Raw genomic sequence first — 12,260 nt, forward strand, 5'->3', positions numbered from 1 at the left:
ATTTATTTATTATATGGGATACACGAAGGGATGGGTGCGGGTGGTCCTTCTTTTTTATTGCAGTAGTATTATTACATTAGAGTATAAATCAATTTGCGATAAAAAAAATTGATAAAGGATATTTATTTTGCAGCTAACCAAAAAGTTTGTGGTTACGTGCAACATTTGGTTGCGTTGTGAATTCCTTATAGTATACTTCAGAACAGTTATGAATTACACACGTTTTACTCGTTTCATTTATAAATAGTACAAAGCCGTTGTGATATCAGGTGGTTCCATGGTGTAATGGTTAGCACTCTGGACTCTGAATCCAGCGATCCGAGTTCAAATCTCGGTGGGACCTGTAGAATTTTTTTTTACTGTAAGCCTAAATAACGTTAATTAATTAATTAGCCGAATTAAAAGTTTTCTTATGAATATTTTGTTGCCATAGTTTCTTCCTTGGCCACTGGCCGGATTTATTGAAATAAAACTCTCCAACTCAGACTTCCCGACCAGTCTCAGAATTTTTTACACCGATTAATTTTCACCCCACGTTAACATTACAGCCAGGTGTCCGCTTCGCATAATATGTACTTTGTTGAACTGTGTCTACACACCCTTTTCAAATACACAAATAGAGAATTGTCAAAACTGTAACCCTTGAAGGGGCTCCTCTCGCAACTTTGTTTTCATCTCGTTCTCTTGAAAGTGCCATCCTATTTTCGTGTCTGAGTTATACCCCTCATGGAAGGATTGTGCGTCTGACCTTTATTTTCTTTTACATATAATGTTCCATTTCGAAGCAATATGGGGGTAAAGTGCAGGGGGGCGTAAACTCAAGCCTCTGTTGATTTTTTAGACACAATTTGAGCATCTTCTGCATGGGTGGAACGTGTTTATAGTGGGCAAGAAATAAATGAGCACTGGCTCGGTGTGCAACATGGCTCCATAGCTCAGGGGTTAGAGCACTGGTCTTGTAAACCAGGGGTCGCGAGTTCAAATCTCGCTGGGGCCTCGTTCACTTTTAATTTTTTTTGTCATACAATATTTACAGATATTTTTTATATATAACATCACAATACATCATCAAACAGAATTAGCCGAGACGCTTTTGGAAACACAAGCAGCTTCATTACATTTATTGCTAAAACGGTTACGGGCTTGATATAGTATATGTTTTTGATTGTTGCTGATAAAATTTACATTTTGACTATTGGAACAATATTTATAAACTAAGTACAAATTGTTTTAATGAAAAGGAAAAAAAAGGTGGTTCCACTGGGGATCGAACCCAGGACCTTCTGCGTGTAAAGCAGACGTGATAACCACTACACTATGGAACCTGCCGTGTACTGGAGCGTCGCTGATCGTATGTAATGCTGTGTGAACCAGTGTACAGTTCATGTTTTATTTCCATATATATAAATATTATAATCAGGCAATTAGATGAAGTAGCTGTGGAAGAGAGAGACAGGGAAATGTGCTGGAGGGATAAGACTACAACTAGAAAGGAGGAACACTAGAGCAATTTCAGAAAGTGAGACAATAAACTAAAGGCAATACATCTAAACAATGCTTTCTACCAGACCCAGCCAAAGCAGAGGAGGAAAGGGCTAGACCAAAAAGAGGCATAAGGCTTCTGGTTTCCAAACGAATAATTCAAAGAACAATTACACAAACTGAAATTACACAACATGACCTTTGGCCTGATAAGTATTATCATGCTGGACAAATATGATGTAATCTTTCAATGACTAAAATAGAATGAAGATCAATTAAAAATGGTATTATGTTGCTAATGGCATGCCATTGCTTTGGAGCACTGCCTCTCTAGTCTGAAAGGGTTGCCATCTTTCCTAGAGAAACACACCAGGCCATTTTTCACTTTTTGAGATTCTGCAAAGCCTCAGACTCTCTACTCGAATAGAACTTTGTATGAACTCGTCTGTATCCATTTTTAAAATGGACATTCTGTCTCAGTTTACTTTAATTAGCAGTGGGGTATTATTTGTTTAACGTTTATACTTTATACTGATAAAGGGCAAAACTCATGCTTTCGAAAGTTTTTAAAATGTTTGTACCAGATGGGACATTAAAATGACAGTTATGCCAGTAAAAAAATATCCAGGTGGCGCCCCTATATAATGTACGCCTCAAATAAAAAGGATTCCCTAAATTTGTGTCAGATTTCCACTACGTAAAACTAGCCCACGAGTCATCTGCCTGCTACATCTGTCAGACACTGCCTCCCAAGGACTGGGCCCAGAGTCAATATGTTCAGCAATGATGGCATTGAAGGGCGTCATATCATGCACAATATTTCAAAGTGATTACAGCACATGTTGACAAATAATACAGTACTAAAGTGGCACCATGGGGCTAGTTGTTTATATAGGTCACGTCTACAAAACGTCGGCAGCTGGCTGATCGCGAAAATACCTACTGTCAGCATACAGTGGTGGTTAGAACTCCCCATTTCTTACCAATGGTTGGCATTATTTTCACTCTCATTTGCTTGCTTTTCATTCATTTGGTTGTGTAGAGCTTTCCTCCTCTTATTTTATTAGTCTGTCCCCTGGAGCATAGACTCATTACATATGTCCATTTACTGCTTACTTTTAAGGCACTACTTTTTTTCTTTTTGGTTAAAAATTCCAAAATAGTGCATGTGGTTTCAAGCTGTCTATCTTGTGTACTTCTCTTAACCCCTCCACCACACTCCGTTTTGCTTTCTCTCGCCTGAGGGATTCTCATACATGCCCAACGTGTTGTGTGAGGGGGGTAACACACCTGGGACACAATCTGGAGCAACAGCTAGGCCTTAAGAATAGCACTTGGCCAATAATGACTACTCGTTATTTTTCTGGTATGGACCGGAAGTCTTGAGCGACTCCGGCCCCTTTATTTAAGCCCTCTGGCCACGCCTGGCCAGAGAGTGCTACAATGTTAGGTGGTGCTTCCGGGGCTCTGCCCCGCTGGGACATAACCACTAGACCGTTACATCCCATCCCAAATTAGTCCTTTAACAAAATAAAGAAAACTTTAACATGCAAAATCTGCGAGTCTCTGGTTGGGCCATGGATTCGGCCTAAGATTATATGGACGCTGGCAGACTTCCTGATCTTGTCCATGGTTCACCAGCCGTCGGTCACTCGTCACACAGTCAAGGCTGGTAATCCTAGATGGCGATGGCCTTGTGGGACTTGCTGCTGATGTGTCACTAGGATTGCCTCCAGAAGTCTCCAATTGAGGTTCCACATTCAGTGACTTTTCAGTGGCTTGAAGTGTTCGGGTCACTGGCGGAACTTGTTTGAACCAGGATACGTTTTTTTGTTATTTCTTCCCCATCTCGTTCCACGGTGATGGCCGTTCCCTTCGTTGCCTTCACGATCCATGGCCCAGGCTCATATGGGGTTCGGAACTTTCCACCAGGCCGTCGGGTCCGTATTAGCACGGAGCTCCCTGGGATCATCAAGCGGGTGTGCGCCCTCCGTCGCCAACTGGCCCTGTTGTTGGTACTGCGTCTTCTTTCTTGTGTGTCTGCCGGGTTGTATGGTTCAGGAACCCAGTTGTCCGCCATGGGTAGCAGGTCACGCCGAGTGCCTGTCAGAATGAGTGACCAGGGGGATTTTTGCGTTGTGTAGTGTGGTGTGCTTCTGTATTCTCTCACGAAATGTTGGAGAGCTACTTCCGCATCCTTCTCCTCCGCTGTTGCTATGCGCAGAACTTTGTTGATGGTGCGCATAAACCGCTCAACCTCTCCATTGGCTTGTGGCCACTGCGGAGTAATCCAGTGGTGTTTTATTTCGAGTTCTTTCAGAAAGTCTTTGAATTCGCTGCCTTGGAACGTGTGGAATAGTGTAGAGGTAACAATTACTATTCTAACTCCAGGAAGGTACATCAGTAGGGAAAGTGTAGGATGGTGTAGAGGTATCAATTACTATTCTAACTCCAGCGAGGTGCAACAGCAGGGAAAATGTGGGATGATGTAGAAAGAACCAATCACTACTCTAACACCAGGAAGGTGCAGCAGTAGGAAAATTGTAGGATGCTATAGGAGTATGAATTACTAATCTAACTCCAGGAAGGAACAAAAGAAGGGAAAGTGTAGGATGGTGTAGAGGTAACAATTATAATTCTAATACGAGGAAGGTGCAGCAGTAAGGTAAGTGTGAGATAGTGTACGGGCAACCATTACTATTCTAACTCCAGGAAGGTGAAACGGTAGGGAATGTGTAGGATAATGTAGGGGTAACAATTACTATTCTAACTCCAGAAAGGTGCAACAGTAGAGAAAATGTGGAATGGTGTAGAGGAATCAATTACTATTCTAACTCCAGGAAGGTGCACCAGTAAGGAAAGTGTGGGATGGTGTAGAGGGAAGCTATCACTACTCTAACTCCAGGAAGGTGCAGCGGTAGGGAAATTATGGAATACTGTAGGGGTAATAATTACTATTCTAACTCCATGAAGGTACAACAGTAGGAAAAGTGTGGAATACTAAAGGGGTAACAATTACTAAGATAACTCAAGGAAGGTGAAGCAGTAGGGAAAGAGAAAGATGGTGTAGGGGTAACAATTACTATTCAAACTCCAGAAAGGTATAGCAGTAGGAAAAGTATGGGATGGTGTAGGGTTAACAATTACTATTCTAACTCCAGGAAGGTGCAATGGCAGGGAAAGTGTAGTATAGTATGTAGGTACAGTAAAATAAAATATAACGTATGCACAGAAATGTTGACACTTTTGACTGTATCACAAACCTTGTAATAAAATATAACATTTCCATTTCTTTCACATTTTTTGCAGATAGACACATAAATCTTCTCAACACCAAATCAAAAGTCGAATCAGAGAAGACCAAACAACAAAAAAGACCTTCAAAAGACGAGAAGCCAAACCAGAAACCAGACCAAGAAGAAAACACCTAAATCAAAAGGTATTTAAAATGAACACTCCAAAGTAGGAAACAATTCAATAGGTAAAACTTTTAAAAACATATTCTAGAAACCTACAACAGTACAGAAAGTGTGGAATAGTGTAGGGGTAACAATTACTATTCTATCTTCAGGTTTATGCAACAGTAGAAAAAGTGTAGCATGGTATAGAGGTACCAATTACTATTCCAACTCCTGGTAGGTGCAAATGCAGAGAATCTGTGGGATGATGTAGAGGGAACAAATTACTATTCTAACTCCAGGAAGGTGTAGCAGTAGGGAAAGTGTGAGATGGTGTAGGGGTAAAAATTACTATTCCAACTCCAGGAAGGTGCAACAATAGGGAAAGTGTGGAATGGTGTAGGGGTAACAATTAAAATTCTATCTCCATGTTTATGCAACAATAGGAAAAGTGTAGGATGGCATAGAGATATCAATTACTATTCTAACTTCTGGTAGGTGCAGCAGCAGAGAATGTGAGGGATGATGTAGAGGAAAGCAATTACTATTCTAACTCCAGTAAGGTGCAGCAGTAGGGAAAGTGTGGGATAGTGTAGAAGTAACAATCACTTATTTAACTCAAGGAAGGTGCAGCAGTAGAGAATGTGTGGAATACTGTAGGGGTAACAATTACTATTCTAAGTCAAGGAAGGTACAACAGTAGGGAAACTGTGGAATAATGTAGGGGTAAGAATTACTATTCTTCCTCCAGGAAAGTGCAGCATTAGGAAAAGTGTGAGATAGTGTAGGGGCAGGATTTACTATTCAAACTCTAAGGAGGTGGAACACTATGAAAATTGTGAAATGTTGTAGGGGCAACATTAAATTCTCTAACTACAGGAAAGTGCAGTAGTAGGGAAAATGTAAGATTTTGATCTATCTTAATTGTCATTTAATTCCACATAGTAAAATTGAACCTTTTTTCTTCACAGATAATGTGTGCACAGGAAAAAGCTTCCTACATAAAATCCAGGAAAGGCAACAAATTACTTAAGCATGCAGGATACATATATTCTAAAGAAAGGATACGTTTTCCAAGAAATCATTGGAGGTGTGTGCAGTACTACTCATCCCATTGCAGCGACAGAGCGGTTACCCATGATGATATCATTATTAAAACAACAGATCATAACCACTCTGCCTCTGCAATGGAGATTGATGTAAGGGAAACCTTAAATGAGATAAAGAACTTGCAAGCACCTCCAATGATTCAACTGGATCCATTTTAAGAGAGGATGCACAGCATGTCCCCAGTCATGTTGCTAGTAATATGCCTATAATTCCTAATTTGAGGCGAATTATACAAAGACAAAAGCAGGCAAGTAACACACAAACCACAACACCTCATACCTTTTCTGACATTGTTATTCCACATGAACTTACTATTTCTTTTGCTGATGAACCCTTCCTTCTGCATGACAACGAAAACCCTCAAAAACGTATTCTAATTTTTGGTACACCCCGCAACCTTGTTAAGTTAGAAAATAGTGAAATTTGGATGATGGATGGGACGTTTAAAAGTACACCCCATCCTTTCACTCAAATTTACACTATACACGCTACAATTAACCATAATGTGATCCCCTTAGTATATAGTTTGCTGCCTGATAAGTCTTCTGCAACCTACACTGAACTTTTATCAGTTATTAAAAATTTAACATCCAAAAGTCCTAGGAAAATAATTGTCGATTTTGAATTGAGCATGATCAATGTGATCAGTAAAACGTACACGGATACCCAAATTCAGGGGTGTTTTTTCCATTTTTCACAGGCATTCTGGCGTAAGTTACAAAAAACATCCCTGGTTGCAGAATACTCAACAGATAGCAAACTACAAGTTAAGTTAAAAAATTAACAGCACTTTGTTTTGTTCCTCCCGAAAGTGTAGATGAGTACTACACTGCCATTACAGAATCTGATTATTACAATATTAATGAAGACAAATTGGCACCCATCCTAAATTACTTTGAAGACACATAGATTGGGCACCTAAGCAGATCGGGTCGCAGGAGGAAGCCACGTTTCCATGTGGAGTGGTGGAACTGTTATACGAGCTGTTTCGAGGGATAAGCTAAAACAAATAATGCCATTGAGGGATGGCACAACTCCTTCAACCGTACAATTGGGAAACCACACCCTAATTTCTACTCTTTTTTGGAAACTTTGAAGAAGGAGCAAAGTTTTCAGGAAATGAGACTTTCACAAACATTATCTGGTAGTCTAAACCCACGAGTTACAAAAAAAACGAAGGAAATGTCTGAGGGACTATTGGGTATTATGCAACAGTTTTCGTTGTGTGTGGCTCTAGACTACTTTGAAAATGTTGCTAACATTCTAAGCTTCTAAATAACTTTTTCACCTTACTTTCCTGCTTTGCCCTAAATTAAATAAAAAACTAATTACAATTGGCAATAACATTTTTCTAAAACATTTTAAAAAAAAATATGTCGGGTCAGCCTACCTTTTGTTGCCTTCTTTTTCTTTTCTTCACCATTTTCCACCATAAAAAATCCAATTTTTGTTACAACGAAAAACCCCAAGCAATCCAAAGTATAATGGAGATAAAAAAGTTTCTTTTTTTCCAAAAGTGAAAATCCATTCCAATTTTGCAACCAACAGAAAGCATAATTTGTTTACAAAAAATGCATTTTTATATTAAAAAATATTATCTTCTACTCTTTGTTCAAAAAATTAATCTTGAAAAAGCTTCTTTAAATAACCATGTATTTTTCATCTGAATTTGGTTATAAGCACAAACTTTTTTAACAAAAGGTGATCTTCTTTAAAATCCAAAAATATCTACACAGATATTTTCTGAAACATTATTTGTGTATATTTTGTTTTTAAAAAACTAAACATTTTTTCAATCCATTTTTGAGTCAAACCTCTTAACTTTTCATCTCCTAAAGGAGTTGTTTAAAATACATTTCTTTTTGAAAATGTCTTCCAACTTTGTAATTAAAGAGCAAAAAATCTTCCTTTAATATAAAAAAATAGAAAACGATAAAATCCAAAAAAACAAGTTTTCTTCTTATTTGTGAAATCCTTAAAAATTCTTCTCCATAAGCATCCAGATGAAGACCATGATAAAGAAAAATCCAACTGTTTTGCACTCCTTGTTGATTGAATATATACATCCATCTTCTTGTTTTTTTAAAACAAAACATAGTGCAAAAATATGACAGTACAATAAAAGCATCCTAAAAAAGTACTACCTCCTAGCAGAACATTTTCTCACTATGTCACCCTTGCTATTTACCAATTTGAAGCTGAAATCTGCTTCCATAATTTATAAATAAATCCAAATCTACCTCCAAAGAAACCATATTCTCCCTTTCTCAAAATCTACAAGTTTCCATTTTGCATACAAACGAATTTTGTAATTCTTCTGACCAACCAAGTCCAAAAAAAACAATTATTCCCTCCTACCAAATCATACTCTCACTATGTCAACCATAATTTATTTTTTAAAACAAAGCAAATAATAAACATTATTTATCTTAAAATTGTTTCTAACCAAAATTTCAGTGATAAATCAAAGAAGCTTTTTACCATAGAACAATAACCACATTTCAAACATTTTTATGTTGAACAAAAACTGCATGATTTTTTTTTAAAAATGCACTTTGAAGTAACGTTTTGCGTAAACAAATTCGCAGCTCAAAATATTTGTATTACATTTCTTTTTCTTATTATTGCAACTAATTTTATTCACAAACAACATTTCTCTTTTACTTTTTGCGACCCGACATAGGCATACTCTAATAACACGATCGGCGACATGCTGTTTAACCAGTTTAGCATTACAATCTTAAACTGCAACCTCTCCTTATCCTTTCTTTACAATATATGTATACTTTTTTAACCTAACATGTATAAATAAAGTTTAAGTTGTTTTCTACCTGGACGTAGATCAGCTTCCAGCTGCTTCCTCCATCCATGCTCTTGAAAATGGCCGCTTACGTTCACGTTTACGTGCCTACATCATCGAAAGCTGCAAAGATTGAAAACGGACTATTTAAATATATTTATATTTGAATTAAATATTTTTTAATAAATATTATTTAACATTTAAAAAAAAAGTAAAATATGTGAAAATATCTAAATAAAAAATGCTTTTTCTTCTATATTTTTTAAATAAAAAAAATTCTATACTATGGGGTCGATTCCGATTCGGGAAAAACCGCTCCGAATAGCTGTTCGGAGCGTTTTTCCCGTACGAATCGTACCCTGCAACGTCCCCCGTACGTACGCCGAAGTACGATTCGTACCAGGAGCCGTACTCCGTACGAGTCGTACAAGACACCGTACGACTCTAATCTCCGTACGATTCTCCCTCGGAACCTGCTGTACGCGACATCTGTACGGTTCGTGGCTGGTTTTTACGACCCAGCAAGTACGATACGTGTCGAGTACGCACCGTACGACCCTTTTTCTGCGGGAGCTGAAAACAGCCGTAAAAGCAGAGTTCGTGCCGAAACAGGTACGGAACGGCCCCCCGGGTAAGGTGCGTACCCCCATGATCACAGGGGTACGCACCGTACCCCTGCGATCATGGGGTGTACGAGCCGTACCCCCATTGTACGATCGGTGTACGAGCCGTACCCCCATTGTACGATCGGTGTACGAGCCGTACCCCATGTACGATGGGGGTACGGCTCGTACACCGATCGTACAATGGGGGTACGGCTCGTACACCGATCGTACATGGGGTACGGCTCGTACACCGATCGTACAATGGGGGTACGGCTCGTACACCCCATGATCGCAGGGGTACGTGCCGTACCCCTGCAATCATGGGGGGTACGCGCTGTACGAGGTGTATGTAATCGTGCGCTTTTCCGTACAAATCGCCCTTACCTGACGTGGACCGTACGAATCGCGTCCTGATTCCCCGGTCCGGATCGTACTCGTCGGGTCGTACGGCGTGTGTACGAGTCGTACGGTTCACAGTCTCAGCCTTGCAATACGTACGGATCGCGGCGATTCGGACTGATTCACGGAATGCGAATCGTACTACGCGACTCGGACAGACGGGTACGATTCGTATGGAAAGGGCTACGAATACGAATCGTACGGTGGATTTTTTTACCGGATCGGAATCGAGCCCTTTGTGATCTTGTTTTTTAAAATAATTTAATTTATCTATACATCTAAATTCAATGTTATTACTTGTAAAATAATGTAATTTTATCCTTACCTGTATGCTAATTCCATTTCCTTTCAAAACATCCCCTTTCTTCTTCTTTAACACCTTCCTTTTCAGTTCCGCGGGACAAACTGCTTCATATATGGAAATAAATAAAGGGCAATTTTTACCATTGGAAACAATGTAAAAGCGTGTGAACTTTATTATTAAAATTATTTAAAAATATTTTAACAACAAAATAATTCATTAATAAATATATATATTTAGCATTTCACTTTTAATACATTTTAAAAATGTATAAAATATTTTAATTTATTTTTAAATCATTTTTAATAATAATTTTAATACCTAAGTATTATAATAAATGTGCACTAATTTTTTATATATATTTAAATATAATAATTATTTATGTTAAAATTAAGAATACATTTCAAAATGTACCCAATATAATTTTTTAATAAAAAAATACTAGAGTATTATTTCCAAAAAATTTCAGTTACTACTACATATATATTTTTTTTAAAACTATATAATTAAATTTAAAACCTAAGTTCTTCTACAAATCTTTTTAAATATTTGCTCTCTCTTAAAACTATTTGTTACAAAACAATAACAATTTCAATATACTTGTTAATATTAATACTCTTTTTTTAAATTATTATTACCAAAGTCTTATTTCAAAATACTGTAGTATTTTTACCATATAATTATACAAATTAAAAATAAAATTAGAAATATATTTTATTAAATAATCTATATAATTATATTTAATTCCTGAGTTTAATAACAATACTTGAAATAAATGTGAACACTCTTATAACTATTTTGTTGAAAATATTACATTTTATTAATAATAATAAATTATGATTTCTAAATACTGGAGTGTTTTTAACAATTATTACTTAAAAACATTAATAAAACAACTTCACAAAATAAAATTATTTTTAACTAGAACAAATAAAAAAATCACAAATATAATGTAATAATTTATTTAAAAAAATATTTAAAAAATTTAATAAAAAACATAATACTTGCGTTGTAAAGGTAATTGCGTTGTAAAGGTGCTTGCGTTGTAAAAGCATGCGTTATAAAAGCATGCGTTGTAAAACCACTTGCGTTGTAAAAGTTTTGTTGTAATGGTAGTGCGTTGTAAAAGTTGCGTTGTATAGGTTGTTTACCGAGTGTAGGTCATGTTAATGTAGGAGGGATATAAAAATTGGAAGATAGTTTCTGGAAATCAATGTTGAACCTTCCTTCCGCCAACCCAATAATAAATGCCATTGTCAACACCTCACTGTCCACAGCCAAAGTCCCCCCAGAGTGGAAACTGGCAGCGGTGAAACCACTGCAAAAAAAACAACTCCCTGACCCCACCACATTGTCGAACCTACGACCCATCTCACTACTTCCGGCCCTGTGTAAAGTCACAGAGTCAATTGTAAATAAACAACTTACTCGTTTCTTGGAAGATAGTGATGCATGGCACCCCAACCAGGCAGGTTTCAGGGTCCAACATTCCACCGAATCGGCCCTCCTGTTCACCACAGAAACTATCCGCTCAGCCCTAGACCAAGGCAAGAAGGCCGTCCTGATTTTATTAGACCTATCGGCGGCCTTCGACACGGTCTCACATGCCATCCTATTAGACCGGCTAATAACATCTGGTGTCACAGGGACAGTGCTTGAGTGGATAAGAAACTTTTTAAGTGACAGGAGGCAAGTGGTGACCGTGGGGGAATTCTGCTCCAGTGAAAAAGCGCTGTTGACGGGAGTCCCGCAGGGTTCGAGCCTGAGCCCGACCCTGTTTAATGTTTATACTGCACCCCTGATAAAATTGATTTCGTCATTTGGCATAGACGCCATAGCCTATGCCGATGACACACAACTTATCCTGGTAATGGACAAGGATAACCAAGCCTGGGAGGAAAATCTAAAAGGTTGCCTAACGGCCACCTTTGAATGGATGCGTCTAAACCATCTGAAATGCAACACAGGCAAAACAGAGATCATGCCTATAGGCCCAAATAATGAGTTCATCCCACGATTATGGTGGCCAGAAAAAGCTGAAATACCACCTCATACAACCAACTTGGTCCGTAATCTGGGGGTGCATTTTGACTCTGACCTGTCTTTTAGACAACAAGCGGCTAGAGTGGCAGGCATGTGCTTTGGGGTAATAAAGGGACTGAGAA

General features: G+C 38.1%; 3 non-coding genes across 3 annotated transcripts; 2 read left to right on the top strand and 1 right to left on the bottom strand.

Moving 5' to 3' along the window:
- Positions 1–271: 271 nt before the first annotated feature.
- On the top strand, positions 272–343 carry TRNAQ-CUG (transfer RNA glutamine (anticodon CUG)). The gene has a single exon. It is a non-coding gene; the product is annotated as a tRNA-Gln (tRNA).
- Positions 344–924: 581 nt separating this feature from the next.
- Positions 925–997, top strand: TRNAT-UGU (transfer RNA threonine (anticodon UGU)). Its single transcript has one exon. It is a non-coding gene; the product is annotated as a tRNA-Thr (tRNA).
- A 255-nt stretch (positions 998–1,252) lies between these two features.
- TRNAV-UAC (transfer RNA valine (anticodon UAC)) lies at positions 1,253–1,325 on the bottom strand. The gene has a single exon. It is a non-coding gene; the product is annotated as a tRNA-Val (tRNA).
- Positions 1,326–12,260: the final 10,935 nt, after the last annotated feature.

Source organism: Lissotriton vulgaris, chromosome 1_1, assembly GCF_964263255.1.
Source record: "Lissotriton vulgaris chromosome 1_1, aLisVul1.2, whole genome shotgun sequence".
NCBI classification, from domain to species: Eukaryota; Metazoa; Chordata; class Amphibia; order Caudata; family Salamandridae; genus Lissotriton; species Lissotriton vulgaris.